The sequence below is a fragment of the Heptranchias perlo genome, chromosome 16 (assembly GCF_035084215.1).
Source record: "Heptranchias perlo isolate sHepPer1 chromosome 16, sHepPer1.hap1, whole genome shotgun sequence".
Classification (NCBI taxonomy): domain Eukaryota; kingdom Metazoa; phylum Chordata; class Chondrichthyes; order Hexanchiformes; family Hexanchidae; genus Heptranchias; species Heptranchias perlo.
Genome location: NC_090340.1, coordinates 34,270,064 through 34,297,905, shown reverse-complemented (window position 1 = coordinate 34,297,905; position 27,842 = coordinate 34,270,064).

The following is a 27,842-nucleotide window of genomic DNA, read 5'->3' as shown; positions in this document are numbered from 1 at the left end:
TAACATGTATATATATGCTTCCTGCCACCTTCCTACCTTTGATTGGGATGCATCTCCAGCAAAGGTGGATTTCAGTCCACCCCGGAGATGCATTGTTGCATTTCCAGTTCCGGGGTCAGTTACATAAGGGAGGTTGGCTGCAGGCCTCCCCCAGGGAGTTGCACCAGTTTGGGGATGGAGATTTGCTTCCAAAGGCCTCGGAGCCTGTAGCAGTGGGAGATCCGATCAGGTAGTTTCCCGACCAGACGGTCAATGCCATTTGGCAGAACATCTCGTCGCCAGAACTGGTCAACAAGCACCATGATGTAGCCTGGATGGTGGTGAGAAGGGCCCTCCCAGTGCAGTCTTTCCAACATGCACGGAATCTCAGCACCACCAGCAGCTGCCCTCGAGGCTGCGGCGGGGATGACACCGTTGTCCACCTCCTGATGGACTGCCCCTTTGCGCAGAAGGTGTGGAGAGAGATGCATGGTATCTGTCCCAGTACATCCCAAACAGTTCGGTAACACAGGACGCTGTGCTCTACAGGCTGTTCCCCGGGACACACACCGAGACAGATATCAACTGCTGCTGGAAGACCATCAACTCGGTGAAGAAGCCCCTTAGTCCGTCCAAGGAAACATTGGCCTATGCGATTCACTGTTTTGTTTGTATATTTGTTAAATATCATCAACCACCCTACTAGGGGAACTGTTGATTTTTGGTATTTGGAGATGTACTTGAAACTGCTTGAGAAGGCTCCCTCATTTGTATTTTGGCTGTTAATATGCCTAAGTAAAGTGATTGTGGGAAGTTTCCATATAATTCATAGTAGGTAAAAGTCCACTGACAAAAAACTGAACGTAATTAAAAGATTTCACTCATGAAGACCATAACAATTAAACAGTGGGAAAACTGAAAATGTAGAGTAGTAAGGATTGCTTATCTGTGCATGGATTTGAGTCAAACAATTGATGAAGTGTAGGAGGAAACTTATCTTACATGGCCAGAGAGTGTTTAATTCCCTTACCCATGTAAAAAGGAAAATCTTTTAAAGCTTCCTTCACTGCCAATTCACCAAAAAGAGCACTAAGAAATATTCTAATATATAAGAACATAAAATAATGAAACAGTTATGTTCTATCCGTAAAACTGAAATGTTTTAGCAGTTGCAAAATGTACATATGTAAAATTACAGACAGCAGAGGGACCATTCAACAGAAATAATGTCCATCATTGTAAATCAAAACTCAATTAATAAGTCCTGAAATGAAACAATGCTGTACAACTTTCACCAGCATCAACTGTCATAATTTGTGTTCTTAAAATTAACAAGAAATGATATCCATCAGCAACTTATTATCTGGCTCAGTCCTGCAGTATTTAGAATGAGAAAAGTCATACATAGAAGGGTTAGGTTTTATCAGGATAAATAAAATACCTTTTGCAGCCTTTTTATTATAATGTGTTAGTAATCACAATCAAGTTATCATAATGACTAGATGGTTGGAACGCGAATTCCTCATACTACAATATTATTAATTTTTGGGAGACTGTATACTTCAGCACATTTTGGAAATCATCATAGTTTTATATTTGGTCACTGAGATTTTAAATTATTGCAAACAATCACCAGTAATTTATGATGTGGAGTAATTTCTATCATCTCAAATTGTTTTTTAATTGCATCTTAATTTTTTAGACCCGATTTCAAATGTAGTTGTGCAACACCCACTGAACCAGCAGAGGGCAATGGTACATCTAGAAAGATAGAAGTAGCTGAAAATTTGTCATGTTTTTGGTGGTAATATTACAAAACTATCCTTAAAAATAAGTGAAAAAAAGACGCAGAGGGAGTGTCAGGATTTAAAGGAGAGCCTGTCCTTAAAATATTGGCAGTTTGTGAACGATTCTTAAATAGATTTAATATTTTTAGTAATATACTAAAACTATTAAAAGATTTCAGTTTCACTTTGAGAATGTTGTTTTTGTTTTTGTCTCTCTTCCTTTGGTAAGTTTTGTCCCTGCCTCTCTTATCTTTCCTGATGACGTGCACCATTTCCAGAGGACAGGCGATCTGAGTCTGCTTTTTTGACAGAGCTGCTCCTGAGCTGGAACTCTGTGGATTGACTGAATCTCTAATTTCCACTTCCTACTTTTGCAGAAATACTTTATTTGCTTGAGGGTGCGGCTATACTTTACCTTCATATGAATGCAAAGTGGTTTTGGATGAACGTAAATATGAAAAGTAGCAGTATAGCTCAGGTCTCATTCCCTGGTCTGTCACCTCCCCCCCAAGTCATGAAAACCTCCCCCCAAGTCATTTGGAGGTCACACTGGCTGCAGTAGAACTGCAGACGGGTACAAAGCTGCATCCCAAAAATGTTATGGTGATCGTTGGATCTCCTGCTTGTGCACTGCGGCTGGCAGATGCTGGTCGCTGGAACATAACTGCGGCTTTAGATGGCCTGATTTACATGGAGACCATGTGAGCATATCTGTTTCTGATATTTTTACATGAAGAGAATATTGCTGCTTATATAGTCTACTGTTAATTCAAAGGTTTTTTTTGCTCAAAAAATTGAGTTTTGCTCAAAAAATAGTACGAATTAAGCAATTTTAATAAAAGGCTTTTTTTTGCTCAATTTCATTTTGAATTAACAAATAATTCAAATGAAGCAACTTCAAATTAAGAGGAGTTGACTGTATGCAAACATTCTGAACTGTATCTATGGGAGATGCTCCCCAAATGCAGGTACTGCCATTGATTGCCATTCAAATAATAGGCCCTCACCCTGACCCCACAAAATTTGGCAGTGTCAGCGGCAGAGGAATTCCCCCATGGAGTTTCTGCCCAATAACATTTCCTCCCAGTACATTTATAGTTAAATTCTTTCTTTTCTGCATCAATGTGTGTGCAATGTAGAGTACCAGACTAACAGGCAGATATGGGCTGGATGTATACTGTGTAACATTTTTATTATTCCATTGACTGAAGTGAAACAAAAATGCATGCAACAATCGGGTGTGCGATGTAATTAGAATGGAAATGAGATTGAAATATGTTATTGGTGCTCACAGTACAGTAAGAGAACTGGAGTTAGCACTGGAAATCTTAGGATATTACATGAATTTGAAACGTCAAACCAGAGCAGCATTGGCAGAAAAAATGGTTCCTAATGAAGATGTACTTGAATTTATTGTACCGCATGTGTTACAATTAAGACTAAATTATTTGGCATTGCTAATAAGAGACCTAGGACAATGCGATCTTAAAAGGAATCCCACTCACTCACCTGACGAAGGAGATAATCTCCGAAAGCTTGTGATTTTCAAATAAAACTGTTGGACTATAACCTGGTGTTGTAAGATTCTTTACATCTTAAAATTTGTCTAATTTACTAGAAGGTACTAGAAAGTCTGGCTGTACTTAAAGTAGATAAGTCACCCGATCCGGATGGGATGCATCCTAGGTTGCTGAGGAAAGTAAGGGGAGAAATTGCAGAGGTGCTGGCCATAAAGCTTCCAATCCTCCTTGGATTCGGAGGTGGTGCCAGAGGACTGGAGAATTGCAAATGTTACACCCTGGTTTAAAAAAGGGTATAAGGATAAACCCAGCAAATACAGGCCAGTCAGTTTAACCTCGGTGTTGGGCAGGCTTTTAGAAATGATAATCTGGGACAAAATTAATACACATTGGACAAGTATGGATTAATAAAGGAAAGCCAGCACAGATTTGTTAAAGGCAAATCGTGTTTAACTAACTTGGTTGAGTTTTTTGACGAGGTAACAGAGAGGGTTGATGAGAGCAATGTGGTTGATGTTGTGTATATGGACTTTCAAAAGGTGTTTGATAAAGTGCCACATAATAGGCTTGTCAGCAAAATTGAAGCCCATGGAATAAAAGGGGCAGTGGCAGCATGAATACGAAATTGGCTAAGTGACAGGAAACAGAGAGTAATGGTGAACGGTTGTTTTTCAGACTGGAGGAAGGTGTGTAGTGGGGTTTCCCAGGGGTCGGTACTAGGACCACTGCATTTCTTGATATATATTAATGACTTAGACTTGGTTGTACAGGGCACAATTTCAAAATTTGCAGATGACACAAAACCTGGAAGTGTAGAAAACCTGTGAGGAGGATAGTAATAGACTTTAAGTGGACATAGACAGGCTGGTGGAATGGGCGGACACATGGCAGATGAAATTTAATGCAGAGAAGTGCGAAGTGATACATTTTGGCAGGAAGAACGAGTAAAGGCAATATAAATTAAATGGTACAATTCTGAAGGGGGTGCAGGAACAGAGAGACCTGGGGGTAAATGTGAACAAATCTTTGAAGGTGGAAAGACAGGTTGAGAAAGCAGTTGAAAAAGCATAGGGGATCCGGGGCTTTATAAATAGAGGCATACAGTACAAAAGCAAGGAAGTTATGTTGAACCTTTATAAAACACTGGTTCGGCCACAACTGGAGTATTGCATCCAATTCTGGGCACTGCACTTTAGGGAGGATTGAAGGCCTTAGAAAGGGTGCAGAAAAGATTTACTAGAATGGTTCCAGGGATGAGGGAATTCAGTTACGTGAATAGAATGGAGAAACTGGGGTTTTTCTCCTTGGAGCAGAGAAGGTTGAGAGGGGATTTGATAGAATTGTTCAAAATCATGAAGGGTTTAGATAATGTAAATAAAGAGAAACTGTTCCCATTGGCGGAAGGCGCGAGAGCCAGAGGACACAGATTTAAGGTGATCGGCAAAAGAACCAAATGAGACATGAGGAAAATCTTTTTTATGCAGTGAGTAGTTATGATCTAGAATGCGCTGCCTGAAAGGGTGGTGGAAGCAGATTCAATCGTGGCTTTCAAAAAGGAATTAGATAAATACTTGAAAAAATTTGTAGGACTACGGGGAAAAAGCGGGGGAATGGGACTAACTGGTTTGCTCTTACAAAGACCCGGCATGGGCTCGATGGGCTGAATGGCAATATGATTCTATGATAATGCCCAATCTCAGAACAGCATCCCTTACTACATCTATATGACATTACAAGTTCACACAGCAATCCAACAATTTCTTTGAATAAGTTTGCCCCTTTAGTGCCCATTTGTGCTGAATTATGGGCTCTTTAGTGTTATAATATTATGTATGTGCACCCACTAACTGGATTGAGACTGGCCATTTCACATAAAACCTTGATCACTGACAGAGAAACAAGAATTTATACCATCAATCTGTTCTGGATATGAACTAAATGGGGATGGGGGGGGGGGTTTAACTGGGAGCAGGTTTCAGGTCAGGCAGGGGTGAGGTGAGCGTCAAAGCCTCCCAATGGCATCAATTTGCGGCCCAGGCTATTTTAACTGTTGAGCCTCATTTATATCTCACTGGCCAGCTGTCCGGGCTGAAAGAGCAGCTAGTTGGTAGTTGTTAAAATCACTCAGCCCAGAGGCCACCTGCCACCTGGTAGGTAAGTGGCAGGAAGGAGGTTTTGGCAGGGTCTCGCAGGAGGGAATGTGAGAGGGTGAGCTTTGGGGCAGCAGAGGCTGAGACATTCCTTGTAGAGCCCAGAGGATAAAAGGCTATCAGGGTCCTATTGACATAGTAGGACCTCAATTTATGTACATGTATGAAACTCCTGCTTGATTTAGGTGCGCGACTCATCCATCACCAAAACAGCGGCGTTAAAATCTCTGTGGAGTGGGATTGGAGAGGGTAATTGATCTGCTTGTGTTTCACTGCCCTCCCACCTGATTTCTGCCAAGCAGGGAGAGTTAAAATTGCCCCTAAGGTCTCAGAAGGAAGGGACATTGCATCAATATGCTGCTTCACCAAATCCCTGGCACAATACCGTTAGGATCTGTAGTCACTTTCTACAATGTGGAGCTAATTGGGGTTATCCAGGTATGAGCTCACATAAAGCCAGGAGGGAGGAATTTGTTAAAATGCAGCTTAAGAGAGACAAAGTTTGGAGCTGTAGTCTCTGTGCCAGGAATGAGAGTTCTAGATGCAGAGTCTTTTGCTTATAGATCCATTAGAGGAAGTGATACTCACAGACCACACATATGATGATGCGAAGGCTGTGGGAGACCTCACGGTACAGTTGCTGAGCTCAGTCGCAGAATGATTAGCTTCTGGGAACTTTACCCTTAATTTACATTAACTTATATCAGCTCATCATTACACAGATTTGGAATCAACGAGCGAAAGTTCCATAATAGGTCTCAGGACATAAAAAGCTGTCTTGACTCCTTATATGTACAGAAAAGGTAAACATATAGTCAGTAAATAGATACATTTATCTACCAGAAGGTCAGAACTACGCAAAGAACAAAAACAACTATCTTCAAGATGAAAATGGTACCAACCTGACAAGGGAGCTTGGCGATTTCGACTGATTTTTGGACATTTTCCCAAATGCTGTTGCCAGCAGATTCTGTAAAAGCTGTCTGTTTGTTACACAATGGAGTCTTTAACATAAAATGGATTCTTTGATACAACCTTTCCTACTTGTATTCCTAACCCCCTCCCCCTCTCTTTTTCTTCTTGCAGAATACACCTACAGGGGTATTATGCCTTTTCTTAGTAATATCCCCTGCACTTGTTCAAAGACAATAATTAATTTCTTGCTTAGGCTTATCATTGAAACAAATTTATTATGACTACAGTGCAACGTTTACCAGCTTATCATGTTGAAATGTCTCATTTCAACAAGTAATTACTTTGAAGTGCTGTGTCTGTTATGGAGGCAAATGCAATAGCCATTCTGCACCAATAACATCACACAAAAAGCAAGGAGCTGAATGATCAGTTCACATGTTTTTGGTGGTGTCGGTTGGAGGAGTTATGCTGCACAGGACACTGGGACAACTCCCTACACATCTTCAAATAGTGCCATAGGATCTTTAACATGACCTGAAACACTCGAATAGGCAGATGGTGTCTCCGTTTAACATCTCATCTGAAGGACAGCAGCTCCAACAATATAGAAATCCCTCAGTAGTGCACTGCAGCATCAGTCTAGATTATGAGTTCATGTCCTGCTGCAGGGCTTGAACCCATAGCCTTCTGTCCCAGAGGTATGAGTCCTATCAACTGAGTCAAGCTAACAAACTATAGGTTAAACTAAGCAATTAATATTACACTCTGTATGGAATCTGTCACATAAATTACAGACATTATAACTTGGCTCATGTACCATACTACCTGGGTGTGAGCATAACATTAAATTTAGGAAGACTCTTAATCTAAAATGAAACAGTAATTTGTGTATGCTGAAAACAAATGTCCTTAAACCAAGCCGCTGAATGATTACAGGAGTTAATATCTTGTCCCAGACCATTAGCACATTTGTTGAAACCTACAACTCATCTCAAACTGAGGTTTGACCAAGGAAGCTTGTAGCGGAATTCTGATGATTATGATCTAAGATATCATTACTGAGAGCTGCAGCTGTATTAACCAGGGAGATGTGCACGGAGACTCGCTCATTTAGCAGCATTATTTATCCTGACTGTCAATATTTCCTTTCATCATCTGTTTACACTTTGTTTCCATATGGCTCACCACCACCTTCTCAAGGGCAATTAGGGATGGGCAATAAATGCTGGCCTTGCCAGCTACGCCCACATCCCATGAACGAATATAAAAAAATGAAGGCACCTTCATTTGCAAAACCATTTCTGTACATTTCCAATTTATTCACCAATCTTTTAAATCTTTAATTATGCAGCAGCTCTGTCCTCTACCTACCACAGAACAAACAAAGTGCTTTTCTTCAGAAAACAGTAGCTCATCCACACCAAGAAATGGAAATAATAACCCCAAATTTCCTTCACCGTTGCGCTTTAAAACTGATGCAATCTGGGCAGGCAGGGATGTGGATGGTCCAGGAAGCTGTTATGCCGGATCCCCACCCCTTTTTTGCATCTGTCACAAATTATGCTTTATTTAATTGTGTTAATATAATTATTTTTGGTTAGTTTTGTTTTGTTTGAGAATTCACTGTTATTTTAATGGTGTCGCCCATTGAGGGGAGCATTTGAAGCATCCCAGTGAGGTTTAGCTTAACCCAATCTCACAGTTGCCACTGGTCTACTGATTTGCTGGATGCCTTCCAGAAACAGTGGGCACCACATGGAATTTTTGTCTTGATTTCACCTGATTTGATGCTTTCAATTTAATTTTGTTATTTTAATTACATTTTTTTGTAAAAATCAGTTTGACCCTGAACATTTTAGTGACGTCACCGTTAGGGGAGGCATTTGCATGAATCCCACTGGGGTCTGCCCAAGAATTCCACTAGCCTACCTAAAATAGGAGCCATAACGTGCAACCCTAATGAGGATGGTACATTTCCACTGGCTTACTTAAAATAGAACTCTTTTAAGTTATCGACCTGAAAGTTTAGACATATCACCCTGTGAAGAGAAGCACTTGATGTGCTCCAGTGTCGTTGGGCTTTGCCCAATTCCACAGTCCCTCTAGCCTATCTAAAACAGGACCCATGACATGTAACCTTTAGTGGTGTCTCCTCTTTAAGTGAAGCACTTTGTGTATATCATTTTAATTTAATTTTTACCATTTTAATTTAATCTTTTTATTCTCGTTACTTTTGTTAGTTTGTTTTATTTTAACATCAGTTTGGGCAGGTCACCCCTCCTCGAATTTCTCATGGTGCTCTCACTTTAAGGGGAGCCACTTGATATATTCCCACAAATTGGAGCTTTACCAAATCACACCACTCCATTGACCTACTGCAAAATAGTATGCACGAGACACAAGTTTCTGAAGTGTTCTATAATTTTGCTGAAGAAATAACACTCATTCATTTTGTACACATATTTCATGTTCCAAAGTGCATTATCTTAGATTGACAAATGCTAGCTAAAGACTCTAAAAGCACTTCAGTTGCAATGGAACAATTTATTCAGCAGTCAATACTAATTACTTTTACTTGAGAATCAAAAATAATTAATATTTTTAAAATCCCCTCAGTCCTCCCTTGATTACAAATTTGAATCACTAAGTTAGAAGAACCCTAAAGCACATAAGAAATAGTCATCATCACAGCCTAGCCCAACTAAGTAACTCCCCGATGATTGCCTCCAGAGCCTGGAAATTGCTGTCAGCATAAAGTGTTATGCTGGTGAGTCACATAGTGCACATTTCCTAACACAAACAGTGCTAGAGACCAAAAATGATGTGTGAGCATTGAAGCACTCAACACATGCAATACAGTAATTAAAGCACTTCACAGCTCATTCTATTTCTTTTCCTGTTTGTGTGTGATTGTGTTTTTGATTTGTCGTCCCCCTTTCCCATGTTATGCTCCCTTTAAATTCTATTTATCTGTAATATCTTCCAGTTTTAAGGAAGGGTCCATGCCTGAAATGTCTTGTCTATTCTCTCCCCAGATGCTGCCTGACCTGCTGATTGTTTGTTTTCTGCTTTTGTTTCAAATTTCCAGCATCTGCAGTATTTTACTTTATGTTCACAGTAATTAAAGACACAGATTGTGTATTTAAGGGGGACGTGGAAAGCTAGTGCAATGTGTTATCTTGTCCACATGGAAGAGGTGTTAAGGGAAAGCCTGCTGGGATAAAGTGGAGCCTTTTTGCCAAAAAGGATCTGAATAGTTAGAAGCAGAGTTTAGACAGGTTCCAATGGAAGAGTGCTGTTTGCAACCAATTTTCTGAGGTCAATTTATTAACATAGCCCCGATATAGATTTGAATGAGTACACTACTGGTGGGAGCAGAAAATTGCATGTAATTTAAAGGGATTGCAACAATTAAAGGGAAAGTGCAGAATAGAGTCTTTGGAAATGCTCAGAAGGCATCTAAACCCATGAGCAGTCTTTGCCAAGACTTGTAAACAATTTTACAACACCAAGTTGGGAAGTACTTCCACACTGCTTGAGGAAGGGGAAAGCCCCCGAAAGCTTGTGGGATTAAAAATAAAATCGTTGGACTATAACTTGGTGTTGTAAAATTGTTTACAATTGTTAACCCCAGTCCATCACCGGCATCTCCACATCTTTGCCAAGACTGAAAGGGGAGAGGATTAAGAAATAACCAACAAAAATCATGAGGAAGTAATCGTAAAATGCAGGCATGAGTCTGCAGGCAAGTGATGATGCAGCCCAGTACCTGACCCCCTAATGGCTGCTAAAGTTGAACAGGTGCTGCAGGAGGTGGCTGTGAGGAGGGTGATCCTCTTTGCCTCTCTGCAGCACCATCCCTATACCACAACAGACTGGGACTGTCATTTGCTGTGTCAGATCTATGTGCATGGGAGCTGCAAGTGTCCTTGCAAAAGATGGCACAACTCTGAGAGTTCTGGCAACTAGAGGCACTGGTGGTCGATCTTGCTCCTGCTCTTCCTCTATTTTGTGCTCCTATTCCTTCTCTTCCTATATGTCTGGCTGTCCAGGTGGTGGTATGGGCTGGACCCCCAATATCGCAAGTTATGCAGCATGCAGCACACAACTGCAAATCTGGAAACATGGACAGGGGTGTACTGCAGAGCACTTCCCGATTGGTCTAGGCAGCGGAAGCATTGCTTGAGCAATGCTGTTCAATGATATTTCTGGTGCCGGCATGGCTCTCGTTGTAGGCCAGGTTCCCGACAGGAGTCATAAGCTATGTCCGGAGGGGATATCCCTTGTCGCCAAGTAGCCAGCCTATGGCTTGGCAGACTCATTGGAATAAAGGCAGCACAAAGGACTATTGCATGATGAATGAATCATGACGGCTGCCCGGAAGCCGGACACAGACCTGCGTGATACACTGCCTCTGGTCTGGTGATGGGGAGGACGCAAGGGAATGTGGGTGCTGTCTATGGCACCTTGGACTATAGGGAAACCTGCAATGAGGCGAAGCCTTGTGATCTCTTGTCCTGCTTTGCTATGTCCATAAGGAAAGTGATGTACGTATTCCTCCTGGTGTGGAGAGCCTCGGTCACCTCCCTGATACAGCGGTGCACAGCAAACCTGGAGATGTTGCTGATGTTACCTGCTGCAGCCTGCAATGACCCTGTGGTGAAAAAAGTTAAGGGCCATGGTGACCTTGACAGCCACAGGCAGTGCTGTCTGTATGTTGGTTTGGGGCTCGATTTGTGGCTCCAGCAGGTGACAAGCTTCCTTAGTAAAATGCAGGCGCCTCACACATTGCTTCTCAGTGAAATTGAGGTATGAGAACTGGCCCCTGACGACCCGCTGTGGGTATAGCCCCCTGCGCAGTGCCCTCAACCTCCCTCTTCTTCCAGCTGCCCCTGCTCTCTCCTGTCTTCTTCTCTGCTCCCCCTCCTCCTCCAGCTCCAAACACAGACCTACCAGACCACCCATGACTGGAATAAATTGTTTCAAAAGCAGTCAAAAATTGTCCAGCACCAGCCCAAAATTGTTCGCAGAAGTTAGAATCACTTGAATGGAGAAAATAGCCAAAAACAGGCTTAGGTGTTAACTAACAGCCTAAGCGGACAAACCAGCAACTAACCTGTATGGAGTGGATGAGCCCTTTAAATAGCGGTCCTGCAGGGTCCTAGCTAACTGTTAGCACCATAAATTGCTGGGCGAGTTTATAAAGCAAGCACAGGACCCTTATTTTAATATTATAATGAAGCTTTTCAATATTTCTGGCATGCTTTGGATGCCTACAAGAACATAAGAAAGAAATAGGAGCAGGAGTAGGCCATACGGCCCCTCGAGCCCGCTCCGCCATTCAATCAGATCATGGCTGATCTTCAACCTCAACTCCACTTCCTGCCTGATCCCCATATCCCTTGATTCCCCTAGAGTCCAAAAATTTGTCTATCTCAGCCTTGAATATACTCAACGACTCAGCATCCACTGCCCTCTGGATTAGAGAATTCCAAAGATTCACAGCCCTCTGAATGAAGAAGTGCCTCCTCATCTCAGTCTTAAATGGCCAACCCCTTATCCTGCGACTATGCCCTCTACTTCTGGACTCTCCAGCCAGGGGAAATCAACCTCTCAGCATCTAACCTGTCAAGCTCCCTCAGAATCTTATATGTTTCAATGAGATCACCTCTCATTCTTCTAAACTCCAGAGAGTATAGGCCCATTCTACTCAATCTCTCCTCTTAGGACAACCCTCTCATCCCAGGAATTAATCTAGTGAACCTTTGTTGCACCACCTCTAAGGCAAGTACATCCTTCCTTTGATAAGGAGACCAAAACTGTATGCAATACTCCAGGTGAGGTCTCACCAAAGCCCATTAGCCCCTTGGTGCCCCGTTATTTCTGGTATGCTTTTTGTGTCTTCTGAAGACAGATACAAAATATTTTTTAAAGCATCTGCCATTTCCTTATACCCCATTATAATTTCTCCTGTCTCAGCTTCTAGGGGACCAACATTTACTTTTGCTACTCTCTTCCTTTTTACATACTTGTAGAAGCCCTTAGAATCCATTTTTATACTTAGGTTTACTTTCATATTCTATTTTCTCCCTCTTTAATTTGATTTGCCCAGTATATATGAAGATTAAAGTCCTCCATGATTACTGGATTACCTTTGTTACAAGCTCCTATTATTTCATGATTAATACTCTGTCCAATGGTATAGCTACTATTAGGGGACCTTTAAATTACTCCCACCAGTATTTTCTACCATTTGTTATTTCTTCTTTCCAGCCACACTGATTCTACTTCCTGATCTTCTGAGCCAAGATCCTTTCTCATCACTGTCCTTATGTCATCCTCTATTATTATGGCTGCACCCCCTACTTTTCCATTCTGCTTATCTTTTCTAAACGTCATGTACCCTGGAATATTTAGTTCCCAATCTTGGCCACTTTGCAACCATGGGCCCGCTATTAGGAGAGCGGCGGGTTCGCAGCGGGGGGTCGCTGGGCACGTGGGTAACACACCCAGTGAAATCGGGGTGCTCCGCACAGAATCGCAGGCTAATTGGAGCCACTTACCTGTGCTTCCGGGTTTCGCGCTGGAAAACTGCGCAGCGGTCGGACTACGCATGCGCAGCATAGGCTGTCAGCTGGACAAGCCCTATTTAAAGGGGCAGTCCTCCACTGACTGATGCTGCATGGAGCAGCCCAGGGGGAAGGCTGCTCCCAGGTTTAATGATGCCTCACTCCAGGTACAATTGGATGGGGTGAGGAGGAGGGGGAGGACAGAGATCGTCCCCCCAGCAGGCGAGAGGAAGCGGCCTGCCTCTGCCACCAAGAAGGCGTGGCTCGAGGTGGCAGAGGAGGTCACCTGCATCATCAACATATCGCGCACCTGCATACAGTGCAGGAGGCGCTTCAATCACCTAAGTAGGTCAGCCGAAGTGAATACACTTACTCATTCCCCTACACTCCGTCTGCCACATCACCGCCCCCATCCCACATTTCCTTCTGCACTGCCAACACTACTCTGTCACATCACCCCTCACACCCACTCAAACCTCATCCTCATCTTACCTGCACTTACTCACCTCGCCAGTACTCATCCCCCCACTACCACTCAACCCAATCCTCATACAATCTCATGGCTCTATCTCATACTCACCCTCTCATGCATCTCTTTCACGGTCAGCCTCACTCAACCTGCCACTACCTGTGCTGCAGCCACAGGGCATGCATCACATATGTGCGGTAGGCAGCATAAGGCAAACGTGTCATGAGCATGAAGGGGATGCACAAGGGTGTTTGAGGGTTTGTCATGGTTTTTAACCTATATTTAATTTCTGATCAACTCACATAACATATTATATTGTCACCACTACTGCCACGTCTTTGCAAGTCTTGTCTGGTTTGTGCAATAATGCCCTTTCCTGAGGATCACAATGAAGACCCAAAACTGATGCCACCCATCGTGTCACTGCAGAGTGGGTGTAGGTGTATTTGCAGGGCTCTTTTGTGCAGACGACTGAGAGACGTCGGCGATGTCCCCGGTGGCACCCTGGAAGGATGCGGAGGAGAAGTTGTTGAGGGCAGTGATGACTTTGACAGCGACAGGTAAGCAGATGGTGCTCGGGCCAGCCGGGAGCAGCTCAGTATGAAGGAGGCTGCAGATGTCTATGACTACATGTCGAGTGACTCTGAGCCTCCGTGTGCACTGCTGCTCAGAGAGGACAAGGAAGCTGAGCCTCTGTCTATAAACCCTCTGGCAAGGGTAGTGCCTTCTGCGACGCATCTCTCTCTGCGGTTGCCCTCCCTCCTGCTGTGCAGGTGGATGTGTCACAGCACTGTGTTGTGGAGCTCCACGTATCAGAGGTGTTCGGTGTGGCCGGCGAGGCTGGTGATGCTGTTCATCCTCCGAGGAGGTCATGACTGCAGCTACGGTGGCCCCCATCTGGAAGATGTACATTTGAGGGGGTCCGCAAGGTAGGTACATGTGTCTGGACACCGGGGTAAGTGTGCATGTTGGTGAATTTTATTGTTAAGTGGAGGGTGGTGGAGCCCAAACTTTGTCCATATTGACAGAGTGGCCTCCTGCAATGAGTGAGGGTCTCCCCCCACACCTGTCAAATGGACCTTTGTAGCTGCCACAGGCTGATGGCTGCAATACATCCATTTGAACTGGGAGTGTTTCGCCCAGTACGGGAAACAGTCCCAGTTGTTTGCAAAATCCCACCCCTCCTAAAATGTCATGTTAATCAGGTCTCCAAACGACCTGAAATACCTTAATGATTACTTTAAGTGGCACCCCGCTGGCTTTAATTGCTGGCGGGAGTCCCACACGCGGGGGCTGCATGTCAGCGCGTCACTGGGGAACCCAGAAAAGGGTGGGTTGGAGCCGGGCTCCGGACCCGCCCCGGGAATCTCCGATTTTCACAGACCCCCCGCCACGAACGCACCCGCTTGGGGGTGCAAAGATCGAGCCCCATGTCTCTGTAATGGCGGTTAGATCAAACTCCTTTATCACTATTTGTGCAACTAATTCATCTATCTTGTTACAAATGCTCCATGCATTCAGATAAAGGGCACGATTTTAAAAGGGCGGTGGGATGGCAGCGAGGGGGGGGGGTTAATGGGCTCACTGCAAACGTGAATAATAAAACCTTACCGTTCCCCACGCAATCGCAACTTTAATTGGTGGCCATTAATCTTGTTTCCGGGTTTGCCATCCAAAAGCTGCGCAGTGGCCAGACTGCGCACCTGCATGACAGACTAGATTTAAAGAGCCATTGCTCCAATGGATTTTGCTGGAGCAAGGAGTAAGAAGGCCCAATGGAGCAGCACAGGGACAAAGCTGCTCCAAGATTCAGCGATGTCTCATTCAGGTGCTGCTAGCCAGGGTGAGGAGGAGGAGGGAACTATTTTACCCGGCCGACAGGAGGAAGCGACCTGCCTCGGCCAACAAGAAGGCCTGGCTCGAGGTGGCAGAGGAGGTCACCAGTAGGAGCAACATATCCCGCACTTGGGTCCAGTGCAGGAAGCGTTTCAATGATCTAACTAGGTCAGCAAAAGTGAGTACACTTATTGATTCTCCTGCATTCCGTGTCGCACATCTTCCCCTTCCCCTCACATCATTCTGCACTGCCAAGACTACTCCATCACATCACTCCTCACACCCTCTTAATGCTCATCCTCAAGTTACCTTCACTTCCTGAGCACTTCCTCACCTCCTTATTTGTGACACCACCACTACCACACACCCCAATCCTGATCCAATGTGATGTCTCTGTCTGATGCTCACCCTCTGATGCACCTCTTTCATGGGCAACCTCACCCAAAGCAATGCATTCTTTGGCTGACCACTTCACCATCACTCACTCACACGTCTGTACTTTCTCCCCTTCTAGGAGAAGAGAGCGCAAAATGCACGTGAGAGGGAGAGGACTGGAGGGGGGCCACAACAAATAGTGGTCCTCACAGACATGGAGGAGGAGGCCCTGGAGATCAGCCGCACCCCCAAGTGCTTGTCCGTCAGGGATGCCGAGACTGGCACCCCACAAACATCTGGTGACACAACTTTAACATTCATCATACACAACATGAATTGATGTTAACAATGATTGGCATGTTGAACACCTCAGTATGCTCATTGCAATATGACACATCTGTGATGATGCTTAATATTGCCTTCTGTTCTTTTACAGGCCGTTCAAAGACCGCAGTGACGGGAGAGGGCGATTCCTCAGAGGAGCTCCCGGCCTCTGAGGGCGCACGGTCACATCTTAGTGAGCCATCCACCAGCACAAATACTCATACTTAGGGGTGGGTTCTAGTCGTCAGTTAGTTGGGTTGGCACCTGGTGAGTCACCACACACGTGAGCACGAGCAGACACCGAGGGCAGGGGCAGCTGTGGAGAGTCCGCGTCGGTGGGCGCACTCCTCTCCAGGCTCTGCTCAGCCGGACGCAGGTGCTGAACCCCGGGAGCCATCTTTTAAAAGGAGAATAATCAAGGGACAGCAGCACATTTGCGAGAAATTGGAACAGGTGCCTCGTGCACTCTCCACAATAGCGCAGAGGATGGAGAAGTCCAACTCTTGCATTAGTGGAATGGTGGCACAGATATGGGAGGGAATCTCTAATATAGTGTCACAGGGACGTGAGGGAATCTCTGAGATAGTGTCACAGGGACGTGAGGAACTTTCTGAGATAGTGTGGCACGTAACTGCGGAAATGTCTGAAATAGTGTCGCAGGTAAGTGCGGGAATGTCTGTGATGGAGAGAAGGCTAGCCTCCGTTGAGTTTCAAGCACGGCTCACAAATGAGTCCATTCAGGCCCCGACAATGGCCATTTGGACTCATGGTGAATAACATTCTGCCACCTTAAACAGGCAGACAGAAACTTTACAACTGGGCTTCCAAGGCATCATACATGTCCTTCAAACTGTTGTCCAACAGGGTGGTAGGAGTGATGTGGGCCTGGTCCAGGAGAGGGATGATGGAGAAAGGGAACATGGAAGTGGGCACGCCACTCAAAGTGCTCCCATGTCTCACCCGTTGCCCCCCTCTCAACCAGTACCCGCAGTGCTGCCTCCTCTCCAGGTGGCCGAATCTGCCCCTGCACAGGTGCAGGTGGAGCAGTCTTTGGAGGGGCCCTCATGGGCTCCAAAACCCAGAGGGCATAGGCCGAAAGCATCTAAGCAGTCCGTCAATGGAAATGAGCAACCTGCCACTACCTCTGCTGCAGCCACAGGGGATGCACCACGTAGAAGTAGTAGGAAGAGAAAGAATAAGGATTTGTGATCATGAAGGGTTTGCACAAGGGTGTCTGACAGAGTGTCATGTTTTTCATTTATATTTGGTTTTTGTTAAAGTCACATTAAATGTTATCATTCTCACCACTACTGTCACGTCTTGCCCATTCTTGACTGACTTTTGTGATAGCACCCTTTCATGTGCTTCATCGTGAACGATGACACTTAATGCCACCCAATGGGTGACTTTACAATGGTTGTATGTGTAGTTGCAGGACTGTTTTGTGCAGGGGGTGTGGGTGCTGCACTTTCCAGGTGGTGTGAGGACTGGACTATTCTCACTCTGTGATCTTATGAGAACCGTTCACATGTGAGTGACTGCCTGGCCTCACGAGCAGCCAAGTGAGCTGCTGCTCTGCTCATGGGTTCCTCCTCCTCCTCCTGCTGCTCCTCCTCAATGTTGATTGCAGTTGTGGATGCTGGATGAGGACATGGGGCCTCATCAAGCGGTACCCCTCTCTGTTGCGCAATGTTATGCAGGACACAACTCACTACTATAATGCGACCCACTCTTGCTGGTGCCTATTGAAGTGCTCCCCCAGAACGATCGAGGCACCGAGGTTATTTGGTGCGTGGAAGTGATCTGGGATGTTGGATTCCCTCAGAATGAACGAATCGTGGCAGTGGGAATCTGGCGCACACGTGAAGAAATTTTTTTGTGGTGGTCACAAACGAGCTGAGCATTGATGGAGTGATACCCCTTTCTGTTGATGAACAGTCTTGGCTCATGTGGAGGTGCTCGGATTGCTATATGCGTGCAATTGATTGCACCCTGTACACTTGGGAAGCCAGCCACAGAGTGGAATCCCACAGCCCTCTCTGTCTGGGTAAGGTCATTCATGGGGAAGTTGACGTATTGCAAAGCTCTGCAAAACAAACCTTCGGTGACCTGCCTTATGCACTTGTGTGCAGACAACTAAGAGATCCTGGCGATGTAACCGGTGGCACCCTGGAATAATCCAGAGGCAAAGAAGTTGAGGGCAGTGGTGACTTTAACAGCATCGGGTAATGAGATGCCGCTAGGCCCAGCTGGGAGCAGCTCGGCATGAAGGAGGCTGCAGATGTCTGCGACCACCTGGCAACTCACTCGCAGCCTCCGTATGCATTGCTCCTCAGAGAGGTCCAGGAAGCTGAGCCTGGGTCTGTAGATCCTTTGACGAGGGTAGGGCCTCCTGCAATGTTGGTCCCTCTGTTGTTCCCCTCTCTGCTATTGTGCAGGTGCCTGTGGTGCAGCACTGTGTTGTGGAGCTACAAATGGCGGAAGTGCACGCCGTGCTTGGCGAGGATGGTGATATTCCTCGTCTTCGGATGTACTGGTAAATGCAACCTTCGTGCCTCCCATCCTGATAGTTCAGTTTAAGGAGGTCCGAAAAGTTGGTAAATATGTGTAAACAGAACAACTCTGAGTGTGAACCAAGAATTTTCAGTCTTACCACATATCTCCCAGCCAAAAGTTTGTCTGAGAGAACTGAGTGCCTTGCTGCAACAACTGACCTTTTATCCCCATCTGTCAAACAGGGATTTAAATGGCCTAATGACTGCCGGCTGAAACCCGACGACTTCCCAATGCCGTCTTTCACACAACACGTGAAACACGTTGAGGCAGCATTGAAATCACTTGCCTTCATTGTAAATTACATTTATTCATTTTTTAACGACTTCAACTAGGTGATTTAGTACTTTAAATATCGATAAAGCCGGCGGGACTTCTGGGTTCGGAAATGGTGCGCGCACCCAGATAGCTCTGGGTTGTGCGCGTTCTTTGGCGTCTTGGAGACAGGATTTCTGCCTGCTCCTCGAAAAGCTGATTTTCATTGCTCCCCGCCCCCAACGCACCCGAACTTTTGTTTTAAAATTCAGCGCAAGGTCTTTAATTTTGACGTTTTACCATTTTTTCCTGCTTTGACCTTATTTGTTGATGCTCTATTATTGGTAAATTCTTTGTCCTTTCCTGCCACACTCTGCTTATCTTTACCCAAATCACTACACTGCTCTATTGGCTTGACTTTTCTCATTAAATTTCTAAATTTCCCCTCTCCTGACCACCACCCCCCCCCACCTCACTTTTTTAGTTTAAAGCCCTATCTACAGCCCTTGTTATTCGATTCACCAGGATGCTGGTCACAACCTGGTTTAACAGGAACACGTCCCAACGGAACAGCTCCCTCTTTCCCCAGTACTGGTGCCAGTGCCCCATGAATCGAAAGAGGTACTGCATCTTATAGAATGCCATTTGAAAATCCACTACATCCACTGGTTCCCCTTTATCTACCCTGCTAGTTACATCCTCAAAAAACTCTAATAGATTTGTCAAACATGATTTCCCTTTCACAAAACCATGTTGACTCTGCCTAATCATATTGTGATTTTCTAAGTGCCCTGTTACCACTTCCTTAATAATGGATTCCAGCATTTTCCTGATGTCTGATGTCAGGCTAACTGGCATGTACTCTCTCCCTACTTTCTTGAAAAGCAGGGTTACATTTGCTACCTTCCAATCTACTGGGACTGTTATAGAATCTAGGGAATTTTGGAAGATCACAACCAATGCATCCACTATCTCTGCAGCCACCTCTTTTAGAACCCTAGGATGTAGCCCATCAGGCCCAGCGGATTTGTTGGCTTTTAGTCGGATTAATTTCTCCAGTACTTTGTCCTTACTAATATTAATTACTTTAAGTTCCTCACTCTCATTAGACCCTTGGTTCCCCATTATTTCTGGTCTGCTTTTTGTGTCTTCTACCGTGAAAACAGATACAAAATATTTGTTTAATGTCTCTGCCACTTCCTAATTCCCCATTATAATTTCTCCCGTCTCAGCTTCTAAGGGACCCATGTTTACTTTCAATACTCTCTTCCTTTTTACATTCTTGTAGAAGCTCTTGCAATCAGTTTTGCTATTTTTTGCTAGTTTACTCTCATTCTATTTTCTCCCTCTTTATCAATTGGTCATCCTTTGCTGGTTTCTTAAACTCTCCCAATCTTCAGGCTTACTACTTTTCTTGGCAACATTGTGAGCCTCTTCTTTTAATCAAATACTATCCTTAATTTCTTTAGTTAGCCACGGATGGATCACTTTTCCCCTGGAGTTTTTATTTCTCAATGGAATGTATGTTCGTTGAGAATTATGAAATATTTCTTTAAATGTTTGCCATTGCTTATCTACTGTCATACCTTTTAATCTAATTTCCCTATCTACCTTAGCCCTCAGACCTACATAATTGGCTTTATTTAAGTTTAGGACTCTAATTTCTGATTTAAGTATGTCACTCTTGAACTCGATGTGAAATTCTATAATATTATGATCACTCTTCCCCAGAGGATCCCTTACTATGAGGTTACTAATTAACCCTGTCTCATTGCACAAGACAAATTCTAAAATTGCCTGTTCCCTGGTTGGTTCCACAATGTATTGTTCTAGGAAACTGTCTTGAATGCATTCCATGAACTCATCCTCCAAATTACCTTCGCCAATTTGATTTGTCCAGTCTATATGAAGATTAAAGCCCCCATGATTATTGCATTACCCTTGATTAATACACTGTCCAACAGTATAACTACTATTAGGGAGCGTATAGACTACTCTCACCAGTCTTTTCTGTCCCTTGTTATTTCTTATCTCCACCCATACTGACTCTACTTCCTGATCTTCCAAGCCAAGATCCTTCCTCACTACTGTCCTTATGTTATCCTTTATTATCAGGGCTACACCCCCTCCTTTTCCATTTTGTCTGTCTTTTTGAAATGCCAAGTACTCTAGAATATTTAGTTCCCAACCTTGATCAGAGCAGTCTGATCCAATATGATGGGCAGCCACCTCAGGTACAGAATGGGCATGTGTGTGCCACCTGCCATATTGGACCTTCAGACGCCCGTTTTATGCTTGTAAAACAGGTGCAGTGTGATCCAATTTCTAGACTCTAAAATCATCAGTTTTGCAAAAAAAAAATCTTGCTGTATTTGTTAATGTCACTGTCAGCTTTGGCTCAGTGGTACTGATCTCACCTCTGAGTCAGAAGGTTGTGGGTGCAAGCCCTACTCCAGATATTGGAGCATATAATCAAGGCTGACACTTCAGTGCAGTACTGAGGGAGCGCTGTACTATTGGATGTGCAGTCTTTTGGTGAGTTGTTAAACTGAGGCCCTCTCTGCCATCCCAGGTGGACGTAAAAAATCCCGGGGGAATATTCAAAGAAGAACAGGAGAGTTCTCCTGGTGTCCTGACTAACATTTATCCCTCAACCAACAGCTAAAACAAATGACCTGGTCATTTATTTCATTGCTGTTTGTTGGACCTTGCTGTGCACAAAATGGCTGTTGTGTTTCCTACATTGAAGTGACTACACTTCAAAGTTCTTCACTGGCTGTAAAACACTTTGGGACATCCTGAGGTCATGAAAGGCATTATATAAATGCAAGTTCTTTTTTTGATGCGTCTCTTGGGACAAATGGAAACAGATATCATGGCTTGCTTGATTGACCAATTGAAAAGTAACCTGACAAATCCAATTACACATGGTGGACTGGCTATTGCCTAGCACATCACCAACAGGGAATTGGAAAGAATCAGCATACAAGTTAAGGGCAGCTGGTGGCAAGGGTGTACTCATGTGTGACTCACTCTCTAAATTTGTCTGAAATTTAGCACATTAATCTACAAGAGGTTTACTGAGGCAAAAGTACTTCTGGCATTGATCATTGCAAAAGGCTGTAAAGCCGAAACATACAGTAAAGATGTCCACTACTGGGTCTTCTGTCTACTTCCAAGAATATCACTGCAAATCTCTCACCCATGCTGCTGTTATATTGCCCTCTGTCTTTCTTCAAAACTGTTTATCTGAGTTGATACCAGATAATTACTTCTAATTAATGTGCCAAGTTCCCTACTGCACTGTCACTGACATATTCAGAGGTGAAAAGTATTTGTGGAACAAAACTTTAAAACAAATTCAAAATTGCAAATTCAGTGCCAAGCAATCCCCCTCACATTTGCAGGTCACACCCACTAACTGGCTGTGGAATTTCACAGCTGCATTTTACCATCAGTAATTTCCCCCCTCCATCTCTCCAATTTTCTCCCCTCCTGAAGGTGCCATCTCATGCTGGGTCATGGCTCCTGCAAGTGCTGGTTGCTCTCCTGTACCTCGTTCGAGTGGCAGTTCTTCATGTGTGAGCCTCGAGCTTGCGAGCTTATTTGATCATGGACAGGATCACACCTGGTTCTGTCCAAATCCAATGTTCACATATTCTCATATTCCAGCAGGGATTACTGGAAAGTGATTAAGTGTAGGAATCCTGCCCAATTCTCTCCTCCCCAACCCAGGGCTGCTGTGACCAACTGTAGCTCCCCTGCTGCTATGCTGGCTGAGATCAGATAACTGACCACTGACAGGGGGTTTAAATCTTGGACCTTCCCAGTCTATATGGCTCAGTTCCACACTAAGTGCTTATCAATTTCAGTTTGCATCAGCATCTTGCAATGCTTAATTTGATTGTTTTGAACTTTACAGCAAGGCTGAAAAAGTAAAAGAAATCTTTGACAGTTTCATTTCAGGTAGTTGTGAAAATACTAAATAATTGTTACAGACATAGAAATAAAAGCATAGCTAATTTCAACATTTCCAAAATACTTTTGAATTCTACAAGGCTGAAAGCTGTGATGGTCTGATATTGAACGGTTCTAAAATCCATAGGGGCGTTCATCTCAATATCAAAGTGCAGGAAAACATCTAATTAATAGAACTATTTTGTCTAACTTTCTTCCTTCCCTGATTCTCTGAAGACAAAGTTCCAGGTATATTTAATTGAACGTGGATGTTTAAAAAAAATTAGGACAAACATTGCTGTTTTCATAGGATGAAAAATCAAGTCTAACTCAATAAATCTGCAGCATTTCCCCTGATCCCCCTGTCCTTTCCATGTTGTTAGTGATACACTGCTGGTAACTGATTATAACCAGCTCAGATGTCAGCAGGAAAATTCCACTGTGCAATAATATACCATCCACTGCAAATTGCGACCTCTTGCCACATGTTTGGCTGGTCCGTTGTGATTTATTTTTGGCACAAGCCACTTTTGCAGCTGCATTCAAAACTTCACAGGATAGAAAGATTTCAATTTGGTCCTGACTGCTAAATAATTCACGTTGTGGAATCAGGAGGAATAGATGGACAATTTTGCCAGTTGCAGACTCTGAACAAATTACTGGACAAAATCCATCAATTCAAAATGGATTTTGTCCAGTAATTTGTTCAGAGTCTGCAACTGGCACATACTTTTGTTTCCCACATTTATTTCTCTTCCCTGTTCTCCTTACTCTTTTTCCATTTCTACTGCCCCTTTTTACTCATTCTCCATGTCGTTTCTCCTATTTTCTCTCAAATTCTCACTCTCTTACCTTCTACCCTCCAGTACCTGCAGCTTTCTTTCTTGACTGTCCTCTGCTTACTAAAGACCCTTGAACTCTCTCATGGCTCACTTCTACCTTGTCGTGCCTAACTTTGTACTTACTCCCATTTGAGATTTTTACACATGCTGTTGTTGGAAGTTAATGTTGTGGCATGTGAGGGGTGAACACACCTTATTTTCACTCTGTCTTCCTTTTATCACTTGTCTTACTGTTCCTTGCTCATTTCTTACCAGAGTGTTTCTCTTTTCTGTTTGGTGCTCTTCTCTTACTGCATCTCTAGCATTTATTGCTGATCTACCCATTAACCTAGCTCTGGTTTTTGAGTCTGCCTGGAAAAATACCCCTGACTTCAGGTGGTACAAAGGCAGTGTGTGTGAGGGAAGACAGAGTGGGAGGTCTTTCGTTAAAACCTTGCCATCACAATTTCCTCTGATTGATAATGAGGACATGGAGGAGGAGAGGATGGAAGCCAGAAGAGCCGGCAACACCCAATCCGTAGGTATGCACGCCAGAGGGTCTACAGACAAGGAAGTTATATGTGGATTTTTTTTGACATGCAGTGTATAATAAAGCAGTGTTTTTGTTCGGATGGACTAAGTGAGCTATGCAAGCTGTTGGCACCAGACCTGCAGCCTCTTTCTACCAGGGAGTCTGCCATGTCAGTGGTTGTAAAGGTAACAACAGTTCTACATTTTGATGCTGCCAGATGTTTCCAGGCACCTCAGGTGACACAAGTCACATAAGTTGATCAGCACTGCATCACTCCATTAAACAGGGTCATGGCTGGCCATGGAACCAAATCAGAGACACCCAGCACTCAAATTTTATTGGGTGGCAGGATTTCCCCAAGTCCAGGGTATCATTGACGTCACCCACGTAGCATTAAAGGCCCCTTCTGAACTTGCCCTAAATTTCAACAACAAGGAGGGTTTTCATTCTGTGAATGTGCAGCTTGTGAGTGATGCCAGCCACATGGTTATGCATGTGGACGCATACTACTCTAGAAGCGACCATGAATCTTTTGTTCTCTGGCAATCAAAGATACCTGCATTGTTCAGCCAGAGCAATTCATTGGGATGGTTGCTTGGAGACCAGAGCTACCCGCTTCAACCATGGCTGATGACACCATTCTGTCATGAGGACAATGAATAACAATAGGTTCTCCGCATGGTTTGTTCTTAAATGAACCTACCATCAGTATCCTGAAATCCTGCTTCCATTACCTAGATAGGTTGAGGGGTGAACTCCACAAAGAATGTAACGGCATCAAGAATTATAGTGTCATGCTGTATGCTGCATAATTTTGTAGTTAGGAAGGGATTGGACCATCCATGCACAGAAGAGAAAAATAGTGGAGGCCATCATTTCCCTGCTTATGACGAAGGCACAGGACAACCTTTGAAGACTGGCTCCTCAGCTGAAGGCAGTTGTTTCTGCACCCCCTCCAAAGACAGACAACTGATTTCTCATTATTACCCACCAGCTCCTCCTGCTCACCAGTGTGCGGTGCTTCACCCTTTGATATACCCTCTGTCTCATTATTTGCACCTTCCTGAGTGGGTGTATCTGGGCTGGTATTTGAATTAATAAGATGCCATTATGGAGTCGGTAAATCAGGTGCAGAAATGAGCACTTTGGAACTGCCAGGCAGCTTGCCAGTTCCTTCTTTCACTAAATGTCCAGCATCTGTGAGGGACACAAGGATGGTGCACTCTCACTTATGATTTAGAAGAACTGACTGAGCAATGATAGGATGCCTTACAGTTAATCAGAGTATCTGAAGTCTCTAACCACACAGTACTGTAGGTGACCCATTCCATTACCATAAGAGATAAGAGCATGAGTAGGCCATTCGGCCCCTCGAGCCTGCTCTGCCATTTAATGAGATCATGGCTGATCTCATTTTTACCTCAACTCCACTTTCCCACCCTTTCCCCATATCCTTTGACTCCCTTGCTGATTAAAAATTTGTCTAACTCAGCCTTGAATGTATTCAATGACTCAGCCTCCACAGCTTTTTGGGGTAAAGAATTCCAAAGATTCACAACCCTCTGGGAGAAGAAATTCCTCCTCATTTCCATCTTAAATGGGTGACCCCTTATTCTGAGACTATGCCCCCGAGTTTTAGATTCCCCCATGAGGGATAAGATCCTCTCAGCATCTACCCTATCGAGTACCCTCAGAATCTTGTATGTTTCAATAAGATCTCCTCTCATTCTTCTACACTCCAATGAGTATAGACCCAACTTGTTCAATCTTTCCTCATAAGACAACCCTTCCATACCCGGAATCAACCTAGTGAACCTTCTCTGAACTGCCTCCAATGCAAGTATGTCCTTCCTTAAATAAGGGCACCAGAGCTGTATGCAGTACTCCAGGTGTGGTCTCACCAGCACCCTGCACAGTTGTAGCATGACTTCCCTGTTTTTATACTCCATCCCCCTAGAAATAAAGGCCAATATTTCGTTTGCCTTTCAGATTACCTGCTGCACCTGTATGTTGACTTTTTGTGTTTCACGTACGAGGACACCCAGATCCCACTATACCGCAGCATTTTGTAGTATTTCTCCATTCAAATAATATTTTGCTTTTTTATTTTTCCTCCCAAAGTGGATGACTTCATATTTTCTCACATTATATTCAATCTGCCAAATTTTTGCCCATTCGCTTAACCTGTCAATATCCCTTTGCAGACACTTTGGGCTCGATTTTCGCACCCGCGATCGGGTGCGTTCGTGGCGGGGGGGCTGCGAAAATCGGGGATTCCCGGGGCGGGTCGGGAGCCCGGCTCCAACCCGCCCCATTTCCGGGTTCCCCACTGACATGCGCACGCAGCCCCCGCATGTGGGACTCCCGCTGGCAATTAAAGCCAGCGGGGTGCCACTTGAGGTAATTGAACAGGTACTTCAGATTGTTTACAGACCTGATTGACCTGTTATTTTAGCAGGGATGGGATTTTGCAACTGACTGGGACTGTATCCCGTACTGGGGGAAACACTCCCTGTTCAAATAGACGTGTTGCAGCCATCAGCCTGTGGCAGCTACAAAGGTCCATTTGACAGGTGGGGGGGGACCCTCACGCATTGCAGGAGGCCACTCTGTCACTTTGGACAAAGTTTGGTATCCACCACCCTCCTCCTAACAATAAAATTCACTAACTTGCACACTTACCCCGGGGTCCAGACACATGTACCTACCTTGCGGACCCCCTCAGATGTACATCTTCCGGATGGGGGCCGCCGAAGCTGCAGTCATGACCTCCTCGGAGGACGAACAGCATCACCAGCCTCGCTGGCCACGCCGTCCACCTCTGACACGTGGAGCTCCACAACACAGTGCTGTGACACATCCACCTGCACAGCAGGAGGGAGGGCAACCGCAGAGAGAGATGCGTCGCAGAGGGCACCACCCTCGCCACAGGGTCCACAGACCGAGGCTCAGCTTCCTGGACTTCTCTGAGCAGCAGTGCACACGGAGGCTCGGAGTCACTCGACATGTAGTCGTGGACATCTGCAGCCTCCTTCATGCCAAGCTGCTCCTGGCTGGCCCGAGCACCATCTTCTTACCTGTCGCTGTCAAAGTCACCACTGCCCTCAACAACTTCTCCTCCGCATCCTTCCAGGGTGCCACCGGGGACATCGCCGACGTCTCTCAGTCGTCTGCACAAAAGAGCCCTGCAAATACACCTACACCCACTCTGCAGTGACACGATGGGTGGCATCAGTTGTGGGTCTTCATTGTGATCCTCAGGAAAGGGCATTATTGCACAAACCAGACAAGATTCACAAAGACGTGGCAGTAGTGGTGCCAATATAATATGTAATGTGAGTTGATCAGAAATTAAATATAAGTAAAAACCATGACAAACCCTCAAACACCCTTGTGCATCCCCTTCATGCTCACGACACGTTTGCCTTACACTTCCTACTGCACATATGTGATGCATGCCCTGTGGCTGCAGCACAGGTAGTGGCAGGTTGAGTGATGCTGACTGTGAAAGAGATTCATGAGAGGGTGAGTATGAGATTGTATGAGGATTGGGTTGAGTGGTAGTGGTGGGATGAGTACTGGCGAGGTGAGTAAGTGCAGGTAAGATGAGGATGAGGTTTGAGTGGGTGTGAGGAGTGATGTGACAGAGTAGTGATGGCTGTGCAGAAGGAGATGTGGGGTGGGGGCGGTGATGTGGCAGACGGAGTGTAGGGGAATGAGTAAGTGTACTCACTTTGGCTGACCTACTTAGGTCATTGCAGCGCCTCCTGCACTGTATGCAGGTGGGCGATATGTTGGTG